This window comes from Podarcis filfolensis (genome assembly GCF_964270895.1).
Source record: "Podarcis filfolensis genome assembly, chromosome: 8".
NCBI lineage: Eukaryota > Metazoa > Chordata > Lepidosauria > Squamata > Lacertidae > Podarcis > Podarcis filfolensis.
The window spans coordinates 58,489,675-58,515,020 of NC_139611.1; positions in this window are offsets into that span (position 1 = coordinate 58,489,675).

Here is a 25,346-nt window from a genome sequence, read left to right on the forward strand (position 1 = left end):
TGGGGCCTCCCGCTGCTGCCGTGCGATTTCTGTTCTCATCCTGAAGCAAAGTTCTTAACCCGAGGTAATATTTCTGGGTTACTGGAGTTTGTAATCTGAAGCGTCTGTAACCCGAGGTACCACTGTACAAGTTGCTGGGAATCACAGGTGGGGAGAGTGCTGCGGCACTCAGGTCCTGCTTGTGTGCTTCGTACTGGGACATCTGGTTGGCCACTGTGAGAACAGGATGCTGGACTCGATGGCTCATTGGCCTGATCCAGCAGGCTCTTCTTATGCTTTTATATTCACGAAAATAGCTGCCTTGCCGCAGTTGTAGATCCCGCCCCCCCCTCACCCCAGTTTTCAGTGGCAAGTTCAGACTTCAAACTTACACTCTCAATGCAAAGATCTGGCATCTTTTATTAAGTGAAATGCTGAGAAAATTTTTCACTTACCGCAGGGTCCTGGCAAAGTGGTGATCAATAAATAAAATCTAAAGAACTTTAATTACTCCAAATTGTAGCCCACTTTTAATTACTTCACCTGAACCTCGCAATTGATTTTTAAACTTTCACCTCCGATTTTTAGATGGAAAAAGAAAGCTGGTTGCCTCTGCCAAGGCTGCAGCTGAAACGAGCTGAGCAATTGTTCTTCCCCTTTTAATAAAAGTGACTTGCAGCTTAATCCTATACTTGTCTACTCAGAAGTCAATCTCACTTACTTTCTGTTGGGACTTCTGGTTAGGGCTGGATGAATCAGCCTATTTCTCACCTGTGTCAATTTCAGTTGTCTTTAATCATAACTCCATCCTATTTCTGCATTAATCTGTTTTTTTAAAAAGAGGTTTGTGTATTTAAAATGTGTATTTAAAGAAACATTTACATGCATACATATTTACATACATATCACAAAATTAGTATTCTATCTTGATACTCACATTTCTAAGCACACATTATCTCCAAATGTGCGTTTTGGTATGTTTTTAGACTTGAGCAGAGTAGCACGAAATCTGGAAAAGTGTTAAATCCAAAGGATAATTACATTCCAATCCATGTGCTATTCCAGGAGGTGTAAATTAAGCAAATTAAGTCAGTTTGCATAAAAAAATAAATTGGAACAAATGAGGTTCTGCTTCCAGGTCAGCTTATATGTTGAAAAAAGGAGATAAAAGCTGTTCTGGAGCCCTTCCAAGTCAAGGTGTGGAATACCCAAGACTGGGCCCTGAGGCAGAACATTTCACAAGAGCCTCTCCCCAGCATTAAAAATGATAATAGCATTAAAAATTAAGAATTTGCTGCCTTTTCATGACACCCAGAATCAGTTACCTGAGGTGGTTATCACCGCACTCGGTCTAATGATAGCCTGTTTTAAGTCTATTGCTATTTTAACATTTTGAAGCTTTTGAATTATTGTTGTTAATTTTTCTTATCATTTTCTTTAAACCGCTTTGAGGTTTTCCTTCCAATTAAGCAGTGTATAAATTTTACGAAATAAACAATGAACAGTCCAGCCCTATCTATTTGCTTCTAAAAACACACAGAGGGAAGAAACACATGATTTGCCTGCACTTGTTGTCAGTGCAGAGAGGGATCTGGTTGGTTGCAAACAGCAAGAAAATGTAGCCACCAGGTGAAGTTTCCCTCCCTTCAGTTGATCATATGAACTCAGTCTAATCAACTGGGTTTGAGAGCCTGTGGGGAACCCACAAGTGAACACAAGAGCCCTCTCTCCTACTGTGGTTTCCAGTAACTGTTGTTTCGGAGCCTTGCTGTCTTCAACTGTGGAGGCAGAGTGTAGCCATCATGGCTAGTAGCCATTGATAGCTTTATCCTTGCCCACAAATTTGCCCAATCCTCTTTTAAAGCCATCCAAGTTGGTGCCCCCCCCCGTCTCCTGTGGGAGTGAGTTCTGTTAAGTTGTGGGTGAACATATCAGACGACACAGCGATTCTTCAAACAGTTCTTGTTTCTTCACAGGCCAGAACAGAACTGAACTGAAGGGTTCAGTCAGCCTGCTTATATAGAGCTCCAGTACAACGTAACTGTAACAATTTTCTAAAACTATCCAATCACAGAACGTCACTTTCGATCCCTTATTTGCGTATCTATCTACAGTATCCCCCTGCTGGCCCAGGGTGAGAACTTCAGTACATAACAAGTTCCATAGTTTAACCATGCGCTATGTGAAGAAGAACTGTCCTGAGTCTTCCAACATCCAGCTTCATCATATGTCCATGAGTTTTAGTGTTACAAGAGAGTGAGGAAAACTTTTCTCTCTTCACTTTCTCAGTGGCATGCATCTTCCTAACATTACATTTCCCCCATATCCTGGCCCTAAATGCTTCAAGTCCTTCAAAATGCATGTGAGAAGAGACACTCCTGAATGCAGTTCTCTCTCTCTGTGGGTGGCCAGTGGGTACCGCCTCCCCCCTTTATGTAAATTTCTCCCCACCTTTCCTGTCCAGACCCTTTCCTGATTGCCAAATTCCCAGCAGCTTCTAGTCTGCTGCGGAGGCTGCTGTGTGCTGGGGACATGGGCTGCTGGACAAGGAAAACTTGCCGTCCCTTTCCTTGCGCTTCTCTCTGTGCTGTACATCGTGCTTGTAATTAATCATTCACCAGCCCTGGGAAACTTGGCATTGTTTAGAGGGAGTAATTATATCTCGCTCTCTTCTGCGGTGTCTGTCTCTCCCCCCTCCCTGTTCCAAGATGGCAAAAAAAGGGAAGGGGGAGGGGAAAGGCCTCTCCAGCGAGTGGATAAGAAAAACTTTGACAAGTTGATCAATGGGGCCTGCAGCAGATTCTGCTGGGGGAAGTAAGCTCTGCTTAAGTGGAGAGAGAGGTAATTAGAGCAGAGAAAGGGGACCAAGAGGGACACCTGGGCCAATGGAACACCAGGCCTGGTTCTGGGAGGGGCTGCCTGACACCAGAGAGGGAAGAAAGGGGCTCTTTAGCCTCTCCAGTTTGCTGCACTCCCCCACCCCCCATGTGAGTTCAAAGCAATATCCATCCATAATTCAGAGGGCTCCTAACTCACTCCTCTGCTTTACCAGCACACCATCTTCACAAGTCCCACATGGTATCAGGTATTTCATGGATAGTTCTGTTTGTAAGAGGGAAACTTGAAGAGGTCTTCAGCGATTGGTTGTTGCTTGTGACACCAGCTGTTTGGGGGCTGGATGGCAGGTTAGCAAAAACAGAGAAATCTTCCCTGGCTCAGATTTTGTGCGGCTCAAGAAGGTCACTTGATGCAAACACTACTGAGTCCCAGCAGCTCATCTTGTGCCCGGGGCTCTGTAACCTTTGCTGACATCTCTCCTTGCATGGTACAGTCTGCATGAACTGTGTGAAAGGATGTCCTGCTCCAGTTGAAAAGGACAGAAGGCCCAGCCTTCCACAATCGGAATACCCCTCCATCCCTGCTCACCTTTGTCCATTCTCAAGTTCTGTTTGGGGATACAAGGGATGGTATTCAACTAAGCTTCCCTCAGAAGACATGACTAAGTTAGGTCCTTTACTTTCAGGGGGCCTCCTCTGAGTGAAACTTAGTTGAACACCACGCAAGGTCTCATTTCAGCTTTGGGCCTTTTGGAGGAACCTAGATATCCCTGGCCTGGATGGTTTGCCTCTGGAACACATTGCCCAGAACAGCCACTTGCTTCTCATAGCCAGATGATGCCTGCTCAAGGGGCTGGTTGTTTGGGGAGAGCTCTTCAGGATCTTCTGGGCTCCCAGCTTTGCTACAGCCAAACAGGCTGAGGAAGGAGCCTGCTTCAGAATCCTAGGTAAAGGTAAAGGGACCCCTGACCATTAGGTCCAGTCGCGGGCAACTCTGAGGTTGCGGTGCTCATCTCACTCTATAGGCTGAGGGAGTCGGTGTTTGTCCGCAGACAGCTTCTGGGTCATGTGGCCAGCATGACTAAGCCACTTCTGGTGAACCAGAGCAGTGCACGGAAACACCATTTACTTTCCAGCTGGAGCGGTACCTATTTATCTACTTGCACTTGACGTGCTTTTCAACTGCTAGGCGGGCAGGAGCTGGGACCGAACAATGGGAGCTCACCCTGTTGCGGGGATTCGAACCGCCAACCTTCTGATTGGCAAGCCCTAGGCTCTGTGGTTTAGACCACAGCACAAAAAACGAAGCCTTGACAGGGACTCTACTTTTGTCGGTTGTGATTTTTCTTTTGCGGAAGGAGGTTGAACAGCATCTCATCAGGCTGCATGAGAAAATTCCTGGGGTTGTACAGGCGGGAAACAAATGCATCCTCCATGTGGAACGCGACTGGATAATTAGAGGCAAGAAGTCAAAAGCACAGTGGAGCATTCCCCATTTTGCCTCTACATAAGCTAGGAAGAGATGCAGGAAACGTATTCTTCCTTCCACTCCAGTGATGCTCTACAGCCTCAGACATCACTGTAGAGTCCCATGAAAGGGAGGCTTGTCACGGGTACATCCCTATCAGCTTCCACAGCCTGGCTTTCTTGCTTCCCTCTCACCCTCCCCTCTCTACTCCTCCGTCTTTCAGGCATGGTCCTTTGATGCTGTCAGCTATGTGACAGCTCCCATTTTCAAGCCTTCTCTTCTGCCTATAAATATATGTATTCTCTGCTCCGGTACCTGGAAACTGAAAGTTTTGACTGGTTCATCTCTGCTTGAATTACAATATATCAAAGGCGAGCAAAACTCTTGCGGAATACTGAAATCCAGTTGGAGTTGCCGGAGGGGCCAGCTCTCCCTTCCCGTCTTCAGTATGGCTGCTGAAGGGGCCCAGGAGCATGATGGGAGCAGAGATCAAAGAGTCCTGGTGAAGGGAAGGAGCTCCAGGCAGCTCTTCCGAGCAGCTCGCAGGTCAAAGTGAGAAGCATTTGCTGCAAGCATCAGGAGCCAAAGGCAAGGGAAAGCACTGCAAAAATTTGGGGTGGTGCCTGGATTTCAGAATGCAGAAAAGTTTTAAAATGTGCAATGATGATTTATTTCCTATTTCCAGAAAAGTAATCTTACAGCCCATGCAGAAGGCTACTTTGCAGATAGTGGCCATGCCAGGTTTCAGCTGGGGAGGGACACATACAGAGTTCGGATGGAGTGGGGACAAATTTCTCAGCAAAATGGGGGGGGGGTGTCTTCCATTGCAAAACCTACAATGTATTTAAAAGAGTGTTTGTTGTAATTAGTCCCTAAAGAGAAAATATTTATCATCAATGCAAAACAGGCCCAGCTGCCCATCTTCCTTCCTTCCTTCCTTCCTTCCTTCCTTCCTTCCTTCCTTCCTTCCTTCCTTCCTTCCTTAAAAGAGGAATGTGTGAGTGGCCTGGGGTCAGTGTACAATGATTTGTGATGGCATATAGATCTGGTGAGCTGGTAGAGTACTCAAAATTGGGAACCCGTGGCTTTCCAAATATTGGTGAACTGACACTCCCATCATTCTTGAGCACTGGCAATGCTGCCTGGGGCTGATGGGAACTGGAGTCCAATGACAGCTGGAGAGCCAAAGGTTAGTGACCCATGTGCTAGAGCCAACTACAAATATTTGAGCTCCTTTGCAGCTCCAAGCTGTCTGTCTCCTAGCTTTCAGGCACTATGACCACTTTATGAACCTTAATGCACTCGTCTCTGTTGTTCAATCTCCTCCTCCTTATTGTTGCCTAAGGTGTACAGAGTTTGTGAGAAGTAGCTGGCTCTCCCTCACCTACAGACATTGTACTTTGACTATCTTCAGACATTCAGTTTTCCAACTCCTGGAAAATAGTGGGATCCAGCTTCTTTGGGTGTTCTACTTTCAAGAATCTTGGAAAAAGATGAGTCCTTGGGATCTGCTTTATTAACACCCCAGAGGACAGGATCACACTTCAAAACGACCTTGACAGATTAGAACTGGGCCAAAACAAACAAGATGAATTTTAACAGGGAGAAATGTAAAGTATTGCACTTGGGCAAAAAAAAATATGAGAGGCACAAATACAAGATGGGTGACACCTGGCTTGAGAGCACTACATGTGAAAAGGATCTAGGAGTCTTGGTTGACCACAAACTTGACATGAGCCAACAGTGTGACGTGGCAGCTAAAAAAGCCAATGCAATTCTGGGCTGCATCAATAGGAGTATAGCATCTAGATCAAGGGAAGTAATAGTGCCACTGTATTCTGCTCTGGTCAGACCTCACCTGGAGTACTGTGTCCAGTTCTGGGCACCACAGTTCAAGAAGGACACTGACAAACTGGAACGTGTCCAGAGGAGGGCAACCAAAATGGTCAAAGGCCTGGAAACGATGCCTTATGAGGAACGGCTAAGGGAGCTGGGCATGTTTAGCCTGGAGAAGAGGAGGTTAAGGGGTGATATGATAGCCATGTTCAAATATATAAAAGGATGTCACATAGAGGAGGGAGAAAGGTTGTTTTCTGCTGCTCCAGAGAAGCGGACACGGAGCAATGGATCCAAACTACAAGAAAGAAGATTCCACCTAAACATTAGGAAGAACTTCCTGACAGTAAGAGCTGTTCGACAGTGGAATTTGCTGCCAAGGAGTGTGGTGGAGTCTCCTTCTTTGGAGGTCTTTAAGCAGAGGCTTGACAACCATATGTCAGGAGTGCTCTGATGGTGTTTCCTGCTTGGCAGGGGGTTGGACTCGATGGCCCTTGTGGTCTCTTCCAACTCTATGATTCTATGACTGAAGGTTGGAGTTGGAGCATGACAGGAATGGGGAACTTAACTGAGCTGGAGGCCCAGGAATAGCATCTCCTTGACAATCAAAAGGACTTTTGCTCCTCAGATGGAAAATCTATATAGTACTCCCAAATAAATGCTTCTGTTGATAATAAATCATGCTACTGCCTGAGCTTATGCATGTTTACTCAGATCAGAGATACGTCTCACTGTATTCAGTGGGGCTTACTCCCAGATAAGGATGCGTAGAATTGGAGCACATACAACAAGGACAAAAATAAAGAAAGTTAGAAGACAGAAAAGTATTGTTCTTTTCTACTTACAAGGCCCAACTCTCATGCTTGGGAGAATGGAGAAAAATTCTGGAAATTAGAGGAGTTCCCACAGGTATCCTCTGACACACCCACCTAATCTCTCTTCTCCTTGCCCCACTGTGGCAGCAGCAAGACCCCATATGTCTTAGTGACTTTGGAGGTTAGGATGCTCTTTTCCTTCCCAGGCAATCAGAGAGAATGATGGCTAATAGCATGCAAATTACCTTCTGGCCTAAGGAACAGAGTACTTTAGCTGCCACCTTCTAGTTCTGCCATAACAGCCTGAAAGCTCCTGAAGAACCCTTGAGTTCCTTCTTTAAAATTCTTTTCTGTTAATTTCCTTTTCACCCAGGGTGCCTTGCTTGGCACATTTTGCATTGGGGCTTTCATGTGGTTACAAAAAGGAAAACTGTCTCATCCTACTTCCATGAGAGGTAGGAAAATTCCTGTCTCTTTTTTAATATCTCAAACTTTTGTACCAAACTTTCCATGCTAGCTTCTGCTGACCATTTGCAGCAGAGAGGTGGCAGCCCTCCTGAGAAATCGGGTGCTAATTTCAAAAATTGGGGTGACTCCAATAATTTTCATAAATATTTGGGGTGGGTGTGAGTGCTTACTTGTTTCAAGTGACAAAGTGCCTGGGGTGGGGATGGCTTCTTTGCTCTTAAAATAAAACACCCAGAGCCTTGGACCTAGAAACACAGCCCGCTGGGCCTCCTGATTCTTTCCCCAGGTCACATCCATCGCCAGCTTTACTTTGCATCCTCCTTGAGTGTTTTTGCCTTTCTGGAATGTGTCCCTGAACTCTGATAAGGCTTCTTGCTTACCTGGATGGGGGATAGAGAGGTGCATATGAGTAGGTGTAAAAACCAGTGTACTCTACAAAGGGAATATTCACATTTGTTGCTGTACCCACTTTTGCCTCTGGTCTTGCCTACCACTGGCATGTGGCCCCTGCGAGGTTGCCCAGTATAGAATGTGGCCCTCAGACAGAAAATGGTTCCACCCCACCTTACATGGTTGCCACCCAGCTCCCTTTGCCATCTCCAGCTGCATTTAGTGTCTTCTAAAACTTGTATGATCCCCACACAGCTCTTTCTGCAGTGCAGCTTCCCAGGGCTCCTTCTGGGACCAGATTCACTTGGAACAAAATACATCTTGGAGGCTGCAGAGGGAGCTGGGCAGAAACTGTGCAAAGTTTAATAAGAATAATAATAAAGGAAATGCAGCTGGAGTGCTACAAAGAGGAATCTATTGCAACTTGTTTTTAAAAAAGAGCAAGGAAAACCACCTGGCCAACTCATCCCCTGAACTCCATCCTTGAATCCTCTGGAAAATTGCCACTTCAGTTCAAAAACAGCCAAAGTTCCCTTCACATTTTCATGGTGGTGGTGGAGGAGGCAGCAGCGGCAACACAAATGGTCTTTATACACAAATATAGGAGAGCACAGATGAAGCAAGCAGGCTCTTAAAGCAGGTAACATAAACACAAATCTTGCATCGGACTTCCAAAAAGTCACAGCGTAGTCCTGAAACCTGCTTCTCATTCTGCTACAGTCATAGCTCCCTGTCTCTCCAATCTTGATCTGCACCACTTGCTGATAGACGTGACATTTCAAAGATCGGAGAGATGTTCCTAAACATTAAGGAACATTACATTCTTTTGTTGAGCCCTCAGTCACCTGTCCGTAGCCAGGTAGGCAAAAGTGGAGCGAGTGGCCCAGTCCCAAAATTCAAGACAGACAAATGCAGGTGGAAGACTCATTTGGAATTAGGTTTATGAAGGGTTTGTATGTGTGTGTGGGTCGGAAATGAGCTCCTCAATTCAGCATTCTTTTACAGCAGGGGTAGCCAATGTGGTGCCCTCCAGATGTTGTCAAACTCCAACTCCCATCAGCCCCAGCCAACCTGGTCAATGGTAGGGATGATGAAAGATGTAGTCCACAGCATCTGGAGGGCATGATCTTGGCTACCCCTGCTTTACAAGCTGAGACCAAACTATTTCAATTCTAGTGTTATGCAGAGTGTGCAAAGCATGGCTTGTGAATTTCATTAGAGAGTAGACTTTACCTGTTGCAATCACACACAGAGGGATGTTTGCAGAAAATGAAAATGGAAAAGTTGTTTATTATAGAAGGGGATGACAGAGGACGAGATGGTTGGACAGTGTTCTTGAAGCTACTAACATGAGTTTGACCAAACTGTGGGAGGCAGTGGAAGACAGGAGTGTCTGGCGTGCTCTGGTCCATGGGGTCATGAAGAGTCGGACATGACTAAACAACTAAACAACAACAACAACAAGGTAACTTGGATCCAAAAGTTTCTAGTTCCAAGCTGGCAATCTAATCTAGAAAAGACAAAAGCAGACATGCTTGCTCCCTTGTTTTCAGAGGATAGATCCAAGTTGACCTCTCATATTGAGATTGGAAATAGAAGTGTGTGGAGGAGGAAGCTGTAAACAGGATGCAACCTAAGACATTATCAGTCTAAACTTTAACAGATAGGGAGATCAGCACAGAGTGTTCAGGGATGGTCTGGGAACCTGGAGATCCATTGCTCTGTCTCTTTTAACCAAATGCAAACCCATTTCTGCAAGCTGAGTTCCACCCAAACTTCCAACACAAACACCCTTCAAAGTTGGCACCTGGCTCATAATGGGCTCAGCAGCACCTTCCATTACACATACAAAGTTACCAGTGGCACTGCAAGGAGGCGTGGCACTGGGACCTCCAGCATGCCCAAGCATTCTGCTGCAAGACCACTCAGAGCATCCAGATTGCAGGGAAACATAGTTTGCCAGGTTTCTCAGGGATCCCAACAGCTGGAACGTTGCTGGAACCTAATGGAGCCCCTTGTGCTGGTCCTTTGTGCTCTTGCCACTGCCATCACCAGCTAAATGCTGGGAAAAGGGAAGAGGTGGTTATGGCGGCAAGGAGGGCCTCAAACAAGAAGGTAACGGGGGAGCAGTTGAGCTCCCAGTGATATTGTTGGGGCCACTCTGAATTTAGGGGGGTGGTGTGTGCAGATGGCTATCCCTAGCAGTGCTGTATGCTGGTTTTACATACATGGAATTCCATCTCAGCTTAGGAGCAGAGGAAGCTACCTTATACTGAGCCAGCACCATTGGCCCACCTAGCACTGTACACAGATTCTCCAGGGTTTGAAGCAGGAGGCTGGTGCTGAGCCCATTATGAGCCAAGCCCAAAAGGATTAATGGCTTGAAGTAACCCTCTCACAAGGGACATGGGTGGCGCTGTGGGTTAAACCACAGAGTCTAGGACTTGCTGATCAGAAGGTCGGTGGTTCGAATCCCCGTGATGGGGTGAGCTCCCGTTGCTTGGTCCCTGCTCCTGCCAACCTAGCAGTTCAAAAGCACGTCAAAGTGCAAGTAGATAAATAGGTACCGCTCCGGTGGGAAGGTAAACGGCATTTCCGTGCGCTGCTCTGGTTTGCCAGAAGCGGCTTAGTCATGCTGGCCACATGACCCGGAAGCTGTACGCTGGCTCCTTGGCCAATAAAGCGAGATGAGCGCTGCAACCCCAGAGTCAGTCACGACTGGACCTAACAGTCAGGGGTCCCTTTACCTTTAACCCTCTCACAAGGAAAAGTTGAAACATCTGTGGCTTTTTAGCATAGAGAAAGGGCAAGTAAGAGACGACATGCTGGAAGTTTATAAAACTATGCATGACATGGAGAAAGTGGAGAGAGAAAAGTTCCCCCTTCCTCTCTCACAACACTAGAACTCGTGGAAATCCAATGAAGCTGAATGTTGGAAGATTCAGGACGAATGAAATGCTGTGTTCGTCACGCTGTGGAACTTGCTCCCATGGAAGGCAGCGATGGCCACTAACGTGGATTATTTGTTTGTTCATTTATATCCCTCCGTTTCCTCATTTAATCCCCACAAAAACTCTGTGAGGTAGGCTAGGCTGAGAGGCAGTGCTTGGCTCAAGTTCAACCAGTAAGCTTATGGCTGAGCGGGGATTTGAACCCTGGCCTCTCAGGCCCCAGTCCAACACTGTAACCACTACACCACACTCGCTCTAAAAGAGGAGTCAACAAATGGATGAAGGACAGGGCTATCGATGGCTACTAGCAACTATTGCTATGTTCTGCCTCCATGGTCAGAGGCAGCAATGCTTCTGTAGGTCAGTTGCTGGAAGCCATGAGAGGGAAGAGAGCTCTTGCACTCAAGTCCTGCTTGTGGGTTCCCTGCAGGCATCTGGTTGGCCACTGCAAGAACAGGATGCTGGACTAGATGAGCCACTGGCCCAACTCAGCTGGCTATTATTCTTATATTCTTGCTGGAGATTGGACCTGAGCCCCTTCTGCATACCAAGCAGTCGCCCTGCTACGGAGCTACAGCTCTTTTTCCTCATTAAAAAGCAGCCATCCTTGCCTCGCACTCTTGCCCCCAACTGAACCAACCATCTGGTATTTTGTATGTGTGTCTGTGTGCCTGTGTTTGTTTTGTTAACACAGAGAAAGTAGAATCAATAGGTTATTTTTCATTGCCTTTTCCAATGCAGTCAGGGAAGAGAACACTGATGCAGGAATGAAGAAAACGGTATTTGAGAATGCAGAGGTAATTCTGTTCAAACAATTGTTCTCTTCTTTTTGCTACCCTCTTACAAGAATATAAACAAGATGCATTTTAAGCACCCCTCCCCCCCGACCATCCATCACCCAATTCCAGGTTTTCATTACAACTATTACACCCCTGTTGCATACATTATAAATTACAGTTTTGGTGATAAATTATGTACTTTTAAATGCTAGCCGTGGTCTCCCGTTGTTGTTAAAAACAATAATAGATTTGCTGGAAGTTGGGGAGGGGGAGTCATAGAATCCCAGGGAAATGAATATTTATGAGGCGGGTGCTGCTTTTTTTAAAAAAAAGGAAAAAGGGAAAAAGAAAAGGCAATTCTCTGCCAGGAATCTTGGGGGATTTATAAATGACTTCCTGTTAAAACGTTCTTTGCAGCTTGTCATGCTCAAAATGCCAAGCCATTAGGAATGGAGGCAGTGGGGTGTGGGGGTGGAAAAGGAATATGATTGACACCCCCACCCACCCAGCCACCCCCCTACCCACCTTGGTTGCTGCAGCAATGCTGGCTGCAGCTTGCCATAGAAATCTGGTCCTTCTGGAAATGGCCGCCGTGACAGATTGTGCTCTCTCTGTGTGGCAGACATTCTTCCTCAGGGCTGGCCCAAAAGACATCTTGCAGCTTGAGACAAAGGACAAGATAGCCCCTGAGTCCCAGTTGCTGGGATCCGCAGCTGGGAAGACTATCATAGCACTCAGATCCTGCTTGCGGGCTTCTCAGGAGAGGCATCTGGTTGGCCACTGTGAGAGAAGAGGATGCTGGATTCGATGGGCCATTGGCCTGATCCAGCGGGCTCTTCTTATGTTCAACTCTGAGGCTAAGGAGGGGGAAGCTGAGTGTCAGGCAGATGTGGGTTGTCTGAGAGCAGACCAAGGTTGGTGGGGAAATGCCCCATTCATCTTAATGAGTGTCAGAATATATAATGCACAGTATCCAATTCTGTGGATGTGGCTCATTGCTTCCTTGCCAAGAAAGGATGGCCACTTTATTGGTCTACTGTTTCTTCTAGCAACACAGTTCCCTCCTATTCCCTACGGAGGTTGGGTGAAGAGAGGGTCTTGCTCCTTGGCCCCTTCCCTCAGGCCCCTGCATCCCTCCCTACCTCTTGCAAGCCCATCTCACCTCCCTGCCCAGGATTAGGGGGGCATGTGTAAACTCTACTTATCTCCACAACAAGCCACCTGAAGCAGCCCAGGTTAGGCCTGGTTCAAGTGGCTTGCTGTGTGGGTAAGTAGACTGAAAGATCTTGTAATGCTCTTCATTTCACAGGTTTTTCCTTCCTGACAAAGAAGCTTTAGATCAGATTCCTAAGGAGGTGGGTTGGATCTTGACGATCTTCCAAGGAGCCTTCTGAAATCTGTTACCCTGTGAATCGTGCCGTGCTCTTTTCTCTTCCAAGCCCTTCCCTGGGTCGGTAACAGATTCTGCTGGACAGCATCCACCTTAGATCTTGTTCTCCAGCATGCCATACATCACTATCCTTTTTGGGGAGTCTGACAGATGCTTTGTTAATGGGAGACGGTGCTGTTTTGCCTTTTGATGCTTCATTCATGCATTTGCTGGTGATTAGAGCATGAATTATTGCTGCAATTAGCTGGCAGTGCTGGCAAATCCTGGCAGCCAATGCAGACATGGCAGGCTGTGGAGCAGCATCCAAGAGAGGTTCCCCCCTCTAAGAGGATAGACAGGTATCCATTTGGGTACACACCTCCTTCCTTGTCTTCTTCCTTTTCCCCTTCCTGCTCTGCCCCCCCCCCACTTTCCATATGCCCTCCGATGCCCATTCTTTCCCCACTTGTTCTCCTATCAGGGAAAAATGATTGCTCTATTTGTTCTGCCTAAAATTACTGTCAGTGTGAAGGATAGAAGCCCGTAACTGGGGCTTTGATCGCAAGCTGTTCTTTTTCTATCTCCTCACTGCCTTTGCCGGCGCTCTCTCATTGATCCCGAGGCCTCGGATTCATCAAACAGATTGAAAGTGTGACATTTCTAACATGGGGCTCAGAGCTCCAAAGGATGTGTAGCTAACAATTAAAGACTTTCTGGGTAAATTCAGAGTGGAGTCTGTGCAGCAGAGCAATGCCAGGAGAATGCTTGGAGATGCATTGCCTGAAATGGAACAAAGAGAGCGAGTCTTGACCCCTCTGATAGAGGCAGCTTCCTTTTGCAAGTGAGACTTAAATCTGTTTGCACTTAAAACCAGTCCATGCATGCAAAGGTAGAATTTGCCTTCAGTTTCCCTTTCACTGTCTGCCTTGCATGAACAATGGATACAACTGTTGGGAGGCACACTTTCTAGTTCTGCGGTGGAAGAAAAAAACTTTCATCCAACACAGCTTAAAGAACATCGGCTGTGTACACAAGTAGCTTTTGAAATGCATAGGGGTCATTTTCCCCCACAGTGCACGGTTGTACACAGCAGTTTGCAACTGTACACACCTTCGCACAATTAACATAATCTAAAACGGCAGCTGATATTTGTGTTGTCTGTGCACCCAGGTGGAAATGATTTCAGACTCCTACACAACGGTCTTCTCTATATTCCCTTCCCCTCAATTAGTGATTCCACAGACAGCCTAAGTTACTGCACTGCTTCCTGTTTCACCTATTGCATTCATAGACAAGTCAAACCTGGCAAGAGGGTAGTAGCCCAGTCCCTTGACATCAGTAGGTCTTCCCCAGTAGGAGGTGACCTGAGAAAATGCTCTCTGTATTCACAAGTAGGCATCAAGCACTTGAGAAGCCCGTTCTTGGCACAAAAGGGATTATGACCTTTCTAGCAGAACGACATAGTGTTGGGATGGGGGTAACATGGGGAGGGTGTTGTGTGCACAACACCCCCAAAAAGGTGTCTGCATCCAGCACTGAATGCACATTATCACATGGTGTGGACATGCCCGTAGTTTTGCTTAGGGTACCTACGTGAGGATTTTGATTGGGTGGGCCATAAAACCATCTAATTAACAAACTTAAATAAATCTGCAGTTTAATTGAGTAGTAAAGATTTTGACTTTGGGCTGCAAGTCTGAGAACTTCCCCATATTCAAAACCTATACACTGAAAAAACAAAACAAAACCCAGTTCGACTATCCTGAAGATTCAAAATGAGCATGTCAAGGAAAAAAAAAAACACCTTAACTGCCCCCCCCCCCAGCATGTTACTCTTCCTAGTGAAAGTCATTCTTTTTCTATGCATCCCCCCTCATGTGAAACTTGAAGTAGCACAGTCTAGAGCTAGCCTAGGAAAAGATTTAGCTCTCGATTCTCCCAGCTGTATAAACTGGCCTCTAATGTCATACAAAGCCAGGCTGGCCTCTGGCTTCCCTCACAACAAGGGAAAGCTCACACAGCCAAGAAATCTGTTTTCAATGCACACATTTGAGGGGGGAACTTTCACTGCCCGTGTTCAGGTGTGGAAAAGGCATCTTGTGCCTAACTGTTGCTTTATTGGGGGCAACCACAGTTATACCCTGCACATCTGGGGTTAAGAAGGGAGCCACTGGGCGATATCCAGCATTAGTCACACTGGAGTCAAGCAATTTGGAAATAAATTTCATTGGTTTCAGTGGGTCTACTCTGAGGATGATGTAGTTGGATGCCATCTGTTGTTTCCAGTCAGATTTCAGCCTCTGTGCCTATTTTAAAAGCAATAGACATAACTTTTGTCGTATTTCATCTAGACTGGAAGGTCCTGAGCAAGGTCCGGCCAGACCAACCTGTATGTTGGCGTGGAAGACAGAGCCCTTCTCCCTTAGGCAGACTACAAAGGCTTTGAAGGGGGTGCTCCCTCTGCCTCGTGTAAGGAGAAATTGGAGCCCTTGAATAGAATAAAATATCATTTTCTCTTGCCATGTGGCACAAAACCAAGGAACCTGAAGGCTTGCAACCTATAGGGTCTCTTTTCTGTGGTCAGAAGCAGTGAAAAGAACAAAAGAGGCTTATGGTTAGCTCTGTATTTTATGGTGCTATAAACCTGCAGACTGTGATCTCCCTTTCTTTCCCCCAACCCTATGAAAAAACAGCTTTTTGTTCAGTTTACCTCCTTCCCTTTTGCTTAGCTTGCAAAGTAGAAGATACATATTCCTACGCATTTATGAAAAATTGCACCCTTTTCTTTGCATCATTTATCTTCTCTTGCCTTTATCCTACATCCTTAAAAAGAATGCTTTGTTATTCTTTCCTCAAGATTCTCTTTGCAAGATGGGCACCTAAGATACTGGCAAAGTGGGCACATGCAAAAACTTGCTTTGGCCACATTACAAATAAAAGTGTCACTGGAAAAGTGGTTTTCACCCCATATTCATGTGGTTCAATTATGCATTGTAATCAGTGCTTTGAAAGTTGTTTTTTATTTTAAAGGAACTAGTTCTAGCTCTAGTTCATCTTGCCCCAAAAGGAACTAGTTACAGATTGTCATTTTACAAAAGAAACTAGTTCAAGTTCATATGAATGAACTTTTTAGCTTTTGTAAAAAGATCACCACCAGCAATTTCTTTCAGCACCCAGAATGCTGCAAGCTGCAATGCTGAAGTATAGGGCCCAAAAGTCAATCCAAGGCCACACACAAGTAATAAGATGATTAACAGACAGATTGCCAACAGGTGAAGCTTTCCCCATACAGTGGTACCTCTGGTTAAGTACTTAATTCATTCCTGAGGTCCGTTCTTAACCTGAAACTGTTCTTAACCTGAAGCACCACTTTAGCTAATGGGGCCTCCTGCTGCTGCCACGCCACCGAAGCACGATTTCTGTTCTCATCCTGAAGCAAAGTTCTTAATCCGAGGTACTATTTCTGGGTTAGCGGAGTCTGTAACCTGAAGCATCTGTAACCTGAAGCGTATGTAACCGAGGTAACAGCATTTCCACGGCTGTTAAAGGCACAAGGCATCATTCACTTTGTTCCTATGCTTGTACTTCTTGCTGCAAGCTGGTCCTGTTGGAGGACAGTGAATCTCTTCCGTGGGGAAGATAAAGGAAATGCCTCACATTCCTTCATTCTGGTTGTTTAGCAACAGTAGTTAAGTAAATAAGTGAACTTAGCAACAGCAGCACCTCTGCATCTTTCTAATAAGGCTTAAAACATTGCTTCCACATCTTGCTTTCTAACTTTCTTTATAGATGTTCAATTGATATATTTTAAATGAAAACTAAGAGTCCAAGGTGCTCAGGGGGTGGGGGAAAGAGAATGAATATGGAAATGAATTAGAAAATGTTTGAAGTTCTAACCCCAAATGAACTTATTTCACCATTACTGAACCTGGCCGCTTTGGAAGCTACTCAGGTGTAGTTCAGATATTTTTGAACTTCATTCAGCTGAACTAGCTCATTTCAAGGATTGGCTATAAGAAGTAGAATGCAGAATGTCCGAAGTTCTATCCCTAGCACCATCTTCAGATAGGGATGGGAATGTCCTTTGCTTGAAACCCTGGAGAGCCATTGCTGCCAGTTTAGTGTAGACAATATTAAGTTAGATGGACTTGGTTTGACTTGGTAGAAGACATCTCCTTATGTTCTAGCAGAGATTGGATGGACCTCTTTATCTCACCTAATCAATAGAAAATGCTCTCTCTGGTTTGACTTCGCAATGGAAAAGAGAAGAATCTATATTCATAAGGTATACCCAATTCCTTCTTTATCGCAGATGTTACAATGTTTAAAGGTGGGGAAAAAATACATTTGAGAAGTTGATGTATAGCAGGATTATCTTAACATTAATTGCTAAGTCTTAAATTTTAGCTCATTGCAATATCTCCAAAAGCAAAACTGGAAAGTACTTTAGAATTATTTTTTTAAAAAAAATACAATAATTGGGAAAGTTTTGCAACTGTCTGCATGCATTTTATTTCTGCATCAGCAGGGTGTAGCTTGGCAAGATCAGCGCAGTTTTGTAAGCTGTGTGCAGGAGAGAAAGCAGCATTAAAGAATGAAATAAAGATCACAGCGCGAACAAATGCCATTGCTATCATGTCGGGAATTTGAAACCTCTGATATTCAAATTGCTATGAAATATACATGGCTGTACAGAAAAATACAGAGGACACTGGCTCTGTCAAATTATAAGCCATTACCAAATGGAGGTGGAGGGTATCCCTTCTGCATCTCTTTGGAATAGAGGTGTGCCCCAAGAGAAGTTAATTTAACCCTGTCATGGGGAGAGTGCCACTCTAATTAAGGTTTGCAAGGCGGCTCCACAGTTAGAGCGCAAAACCGCAGTGACGGAAGATAATTAGGAGGTTGTGGAACACGGCAGCTTGTCAAGTGGGACTCCCAGTCCCCTGTCTGAGCTCAAGGCTGTAATTTGAGGATACTGCATTGAACAAGGGGATCGCTGGCACACCTCCCCTTAAAATAGACACTGCCTGCCCCCAGGGTTGGGCTGGCAGTCTCTGCAGAGTTATTAAAAAAAGAGCTTGGGAGGAGTTGGGCTCATGGGAGGATGAGCTGAGTGTTGTATTTCAAAGCAAAATTAAAGGCGATTCTTTATTTGCAACACTTTAATTATTGCGAGTTGCCTTGAGGGTTTTCTACATGTAGAACGTTGAGTAATGAATAACATCTCATCTATACTAGTTCCCCACATTTAGTCTGTCACACACTTTGACAAAATATTATTAATAGTTTATTCCAGTTTTTATTATAGAACTCATTGATTACAAGCTACCCATTTTCTTCCCCCTTATCTTCCTACAACCTACCAGGCTCTAAGGATGGGGGGGGGGGGATTTAGTTTGATTCACATTTTAACGCTAACCTGCCTAATCTGTACTTGTTGAAATTTGCACTTTTCTGAATTTTGCAGTGCAACTCTCCAGCCAAAAAAATTAACAAAAATGCATATATAAATAGAAAATGTGTCCTAAAACGTCTATATCCATGAAAATTGCATACAAAAATGCATTACTATATGCGACAAAAAGAAATCTTCACACAGGACACAGTTTCACTGTGGGATTTGGTGACGCAAGAGGTAGTGATGGCTTGGACACCTTTAAAAGGGAATGAGACTGGTCCATGAAGGACATGACTATCAGTGGTTACTGGTCATCATGATGGCTATGGTCTACCTCCTTTCATCGGAGGTAGTTCCCGAGGAACAACAGTGGGAGAGGGCTCTTTCCTTCAGGTCCTGCTTGTGGACTTCCCAGAGGCAACTGGTTGGGCAGGTAGGAAGGATGGTGTCAGACTAGGTAGGCCTCTCAACATGTCTGCAATGGAGAGCAAAGCCTGCCCCCAGTTTATACAGTATGATCACATCTTATGCGTGTTTGGCTCACAGGATTTCAACCATACGTGTTTGAAGGCTGGCTGGTTGAAATTCTATAAAATTCAAGCAAGGTGGAGGGCTTAAAAGCACTTTTTGCCCTGGGTTTTCCCAGTGACGCGGGTGGCACTGTGGGTTAAACCACAGAGCCTAGGACTTGCCGATCAAAAGGTCAGCAGTTTGAATCCCTGCAACGGGGTGAGCTCCCGTTGCTCAGTCCCAGCTCCTGCCAACCTAGCAGCTCGAAATCACGTCAAAGAGCAAGTAGATAAATAGGTACCGCTTCGGCGGGAAGGTAAACGGCATTTCCGAGCGCTGCTCTGGTTTGCCAGAAGTGGCTTAGTCATGCTGGCCACATGATCCGGAAGCTGTACGCCGGCTCCCTCGGCCAATAAAGCGACATGAGTGCCACAACCCCAGAGTCGGTCACGACTGGACCTAATGGTCAGGGATCCCTTTACCCTTTACCCTTTACTTTCCCAGTGTAGAAATGTCTTTTCAGCTCTCTACCTTGCACATGTGGGGCAGGGAGACCCTCTCAGCACACTGGGTGGGATGCTCACAGTTCCCAGATTTGAGTATACACGTATTTGCATATCCCTGGAATGTACCCCCCACATAAGATGCAATCGTACTGTATATATTTTCAGATAGGAGAGGATGCTGTGGGATATTTGATGTTCCCAGGCAGTTTTGATGGACTGTATAGCAGTGCTTGTCCCAATGGAAGCTTTCCTGCATTTTTAATAGCCCAGAAAAAATATATAGCCCCCCCCAATCCTTGGAACTTGAAGAGGTTTTTTAAAATAGATATCCTCATTGGGAATGAGATTTCTGAAAAAGAACGTTCAGCTGTTAATGACAGCCTGATTTGTGCTCTCTCTGATTTCTTAAACATGGGGAATGTTGAAAAGGGGGAAAGGAAGAGGGAAGATCAAAGAGATATCAAGAGGGATAGAAGAAGGGGAAGAGGGAACCCAGCATCAGTGGATTCTGGAGAAGTATTTCTCTCAGGGGTGACCCATCCAATTCCACTGCTTGAGGCGAAATGGGATGGTGCTGCCCTCTCGCCGAAGCATCGCTTAATGGAGTTGCATGGCTGCGGTGGTTTCCAGTGAGAATTGCAAGATCTCACAAGAGTTCCATCAGGTCTCACAAGGCTTCTACGAGATCTCGCAGGAAGCTGCCACTGTAGTCACACCATCCTGGTGGTGGCACCTTTCAGTTTCTTCGGTTCGCCTGATTTCCCCCTTTCTCAGACTTCCAAGGTGTGCTGTGCAAGGCTGGGCAGAGGGGCCTGTGTTGCAGTCATGAGCAGAGAGCAGATAAAATTCTCCAGAACAGCCAGAGATGATTGGAATTGTGTGGTCCACAAAAATATGGAGAGCAACAGCTTGGCCCCCTTCCCATTCTGCATGGGTATACAATATTCTATGTCTTGCTGTGCCTGAGCACATATGCTACATGCATGGAACTCTTACTGGTAGGTGGGGCCAACTATAGGATGGGAACTGCTCTTTCAAAAGGGAGCCAGTTTCCAGGACATAATCCGTTTCCTTTCCCAGGACCATTGGCTGGAGAATGGACATATCATGTCTGAAAAATGCCCTGGTCTCTTCTTCTTCTGGAGCAAAGACAGAAGTTGGGCCAAGGTTCCTAGACAACTGTAGGACCAATTTCCCAGCCACCAATGGCAAACACTTTGACCTATCACTGTGCCTGTTCTGTTCTTGTGGCTGTGTTCTAGCATCACCTCATGCCTTGCATCTGGCTATGCCTGACTATAGATCTATACCTTGCATATTAAATATTTTCTAGCAATAAATTAAGTATTTTCTAGTAATAAGTTTTTGAATGCCAACAGGCTGATGAGACTACCTTTGATGACCGACATAATGAGAGTATCTTTCAACAAGAGCAGAGTGCTCTCCTTTACCCTCTGAGAGGAGGTCAAAGCTGTTGGGGCAGAGAAATAATAATAATAATAATAATAATAATAATAATAATAATAATAATAATAATAATAATTTCTACCCTGCTCATCCGCACTCTGGGCGGCTTTCAACAAAAAATTAAAAATACATTAAAACATCAGTCATTAAAAATTTCCCTAAACAGGACTGCCTTCAGATGCCTTCTAAATGTCATATAGTTGTTTATTTCCTTGACATCTGATGGGAGGGCATTCCACAGCATGGGTACCACTGCCGAGAAGACCCTCAGCCTGCTTCCCTGTAACTTCACTTCTCACAGTGAGGGAACTGCCAGAAGGCCCTTGGCGCTGGACCTCACTGTCCAGGTTGAATGATGGGGGTGGTGATGCTTCTTCAGGTATACTGGGCCAAGGCTGTTTAGGGCTTTAAAGGTCAGCACCAACACTTTGAATTGTGCTTGGAAATGTACTGGGAGCCAATGTAGGTCTTTCAGGACCAGTGTTATATGGTCTTGGCAGCTGCTCCTAGTCACGAGTCTAGGTGCCGCATTCTGAATTAGTTGTAGTTTCCGGGTCACCTTCAAAGGTAGCCCCATTTAGAGCGCATTGCAGTAATCCCAGCAGGAGATAACTAGAGCAGGCACAGGCAAACTTGGCCCTCCAGATATTTTGGGACTACAACTCCCATGATCCCTAGCTAACAGGACCAGTGGTCAGAGATGATGGGAATTGTAGTCCCCAAACATCTGGAGGGCCGAGCTTGCCTATGCCTGAACTAGAGCACGCACCACTCTGGTGAGACAGTCTGCGGGCAGGTAGGGTCTCAGTCTGCGTACCAGATGGAACTGGTAGACACACTTCTTTGCCAGCCTTAGCCTAAACTTTCTCCTGTATCGCCCTCCATCAGTCTCCCACTGTTGCCCAGCAGATCTCTCTCTGCCTCCCTTTTCTTTTTCTGGGATGGAGCAGGGAGATTTTCCTGCAGAATAATCACTCTGCCTCTCCTTAAACCCAGAGCAGAAGTAAAACCCAATGAGGGGAGGAAAAACAATCCATTTTACAAGTCCCTGGGTTCAATGAACAAACCTGAAGCTGATCCGTAGCCCCCAGAAGGACTTTCAAAGTGCAGGACTCCGCTGGTAGTTGTGACAGGCCCTTGGTGGTGAAGTTGGGAAATGTGCCTGCTGCCCACCCTGCAGGCTTCTCCTGCTGCCGCCAGCCCTGTCCCCGGAACCCCCTCCTGTCTTAAAAGTTGTGGTTCATATTTCAGCTGCTGACAGAGCCTTAACTACAACAAGCCCTGGCAGGCAGTGGAATAATGGGAAGTCGGAAGCAGAGGCGAGACCACTGAAGGAATAAATTAACTCCTGGTACTTTGCGTCAGGCCACGATCCCTTCTTGACAAGGCAGGCCAAACGAGAGCAGGGGGAATTGCGTCAACGCCCAGCACTAAGTGAGTAATGGCAAGCACTTCATAACGGGCTTCCCAGGAAGGCCTGGGAGATCGGGAGACATATATATGGATCAATTCAGTCCTGTGCTGGACCCTCACAAAAACCACCCTTCCCATGGAACTTTGAGGGAAGCCCTGGCAATTTAACCACTTTGGGACTGGTCTCGATTTGCAGGGTTCGTGTGCCAGTTTCTGGAGGAAGGGGCTACATAGCCATATTGCTGTATTATTTTATTGTTTATATTAGGCTCTTTTTTGTATTTGCAAACAATTGCTGCCAGGTATAACAGGCACGTTGCTGATATATTTTTTAGTGTTTCTCCTGGATTATTCGGCAGCCACTGTACACTTACCCTGGGCTGAAATCCCTCACCATTTTCCCGAAAACATTATTCCTCTGTGGAAATGAGGCTCCATTTTCTGCGGCTTTTTTTTTGGGGGGGGAGACGATTTCTCTGAAATTTTTGCAGAAGGGGCTTCTTCTTTCACTGGCTCTCACCAAGAGGTGTGGCTGGGTGTGGGAGCCTTGGGCCACACCCCTCCAGCCACACTTCCCAGAATGCAACACAACATGGCATCTCTCCCAAGGCATTTTAGGAAAAGAGACTGTGGGGAAGCTGCATCCAGAAAAAGTCTTGTAACGACTTGTAAGGTTACGTAAGGTAAGCAGTAACCCTCTCTCACAAATGGGGGAGATATTCCTTTCCCCTATGATTTAGGGTTTTGCTTCACCCAAAGCCACCAATGATAACAGTATTTGGTCCACCAGCAGTTCAAACAAATCATGGTCATCCCCCTCCCTATTATAGATTTATGATCTTTACTAGTTTGCTTTCCCCATAGCAAAGTTCCCTCTCTCCTGCCAGCTTCACTCTGTAACATCCAGATTCTTTTCCAGTGGATGCTTGTGGGAATAACCAATGTATCTCAAGACAAAAGCAAACCATACAGCCAACAGGCTCCACTCATCTGCTGATAATTTTGCCCCTCTGTGTTACACCATGCTATGATCCCTGATGGAGCAGAATTATTAGGCTTTGGAGGAGGCTGCCTGTTGTGTCTCTGCATGAATCCATTGTTGTGGGTGAGCTGCCTTCTAATTCAGGGGCAAGGAATCCTTTTCCAGCCCAAGGTTGGTGGGGTCAGAGGCAAAAGTGGAGCCATACCTTTGCACTGTAGGCAGTGTTGCTGGCTATGCAAAAACCAGTGGTTTCTACAAACATACCCACCCACACCTGCTCTAACTGGGCAAACAAGATTTGTTATCACAGTTCAAGGATACATTCCAGACAGGAGAAACACACACTTGAGGGTGCAGAGTAGGACTGGTGAGGGGTGTGGTATGGGAGCGTCCAAAGAACTGAATAGAGAGGCTTGGAGGACAATTTTTGGTCCTCTGTGCCTAAGACTCTTGACCTGTTTTCTAATCAGATAAATGACGTGTGCAGGAGCTCTTTCCTGAGGCTGGGGATTTTTTCCCCAACTCCCCAATTACATCAGATCTTTTTATTTTCTTCTACATGCATACATAGCATGTGGGAAAGTAGTGGCCATGCTGATGTTCCTTTTGATGCTTGATAGCTGCTGTCCCTCTCCTTCCTCAATGACCTGGTGAATGATACTCTGTCTGAGGACCTGGAATAAGATGAGTTTTGTGGTGTGTATGTGTGTGAGATTTTGCCCAGGACCCTCTCCAATGGGAAGAAAATATTCTCCATGGAGAATTTTCAGCTCAGCCTTATGAGCAATTGGAAGTTTGAGAAATGCCTCTTTCGCTGCCTCGGGCCAGAGAGCAATGGAGAAGCAGCATTCGCTGCCGCTTTCTTCTTTCCAGGGCTTAATTCCACGCTCCCCCACCCCACCCAACACACTGGATGATTTATTTCCTTTGTATGTAACTGGTGGGGGGTGCATAATTTTTGTCAGCTTCTATCAGACTTTGATAAAGTGGATTACTCGTGTGCCTCATCAAATTCTCCTTTAAGTTTAATGACTTGTCTGTTGCAGAAATCTTTTCCAGGCAGAGATCTCCTGCCTTACACAGAAGATAAAGTCTAATTGTTGATTTCGGATGATGGAAATCTTTGGCTGAGATTACTCATGTTTTAAGCTCCATTTCCACCCAGATCCATCTGGAAACAAGGCAAGGTGGTAAGACCCCAGAGGCTAATAAGGAGCTTTAAACTAGCAGCCCAGGTAAACTCTGTTGGCTTATCTCTTTATTCTGCCACTGGGGCAGTGGACTCAAAGAGGACCTCTTTTTCACCATATGCTTTTTCTTCTTCTTGCGCTACTCACCAGTGGGAATTGGGGGGGGGGTGAGCAGCATCTTGATTTTCACTTCAGGCAGCAAAAGAGTCTTGGGCTGGCCCTGACCAGAACAGCTAGTGTCAGGAACGTGGTTCACAAGAACGCAGGGGAAGAGTGAGACTCAGAAATTGAGCTAAGTGAAAGAGGGACTGACTCTGCAGATGAGAGCTGGCTGACAAGAGTCGAGATAGGGCAGTTTGACCCCCCTTCTCGACTCTGTCAGCTCTCAAGAAGAGGAAGAGATGGAAAGCAGACAGAGCATTGCTAGGCAATCAGCAGATAAGTAGAGGTCTGAGACTGCGTCAAGTGAAAGTGGGGAGGGCAAAGGCCAGCCTCTCAGTCCCTGTTCTAAGAGACTGGATAAGATCAGAGGGCAATGGAAGGGCAAGAGGGGAAAGGCGGGAGTTTGGCGTCCTTCCTGCTGTGGGACGGGCGAAGATTCAGACTGATCAACTATCATCAGTGAGAGAAGCCATGCTCTGGATGTGTTTTGTTGTAAATAAATGTACATAAAACTGCCAGGCAGTCATTACTTCTTATCGGGACTTGCCTGCCTGCCAGAGATCATTACAGCTAGCATGGAGGCACTGTGGCCTGTTGTCTGATTCAGCTGTTTGTCAGGTGACCCAAAGGCCCAATGGAGTTATGGATCAGCTCAAAACATTTTGCTCCCTGAGGTGGAACAACATATGGTTTCCTCCTGCCCTACCACTCAAGGTGTACTGTACACAAAACTGCACCACAAGCACCCCTACTTTGGAACTCCCTCCCCCTTGAAATCTGCTTATCAGAGACTGAAACTCGGCTCCTCATTCTGGCTTTTCGA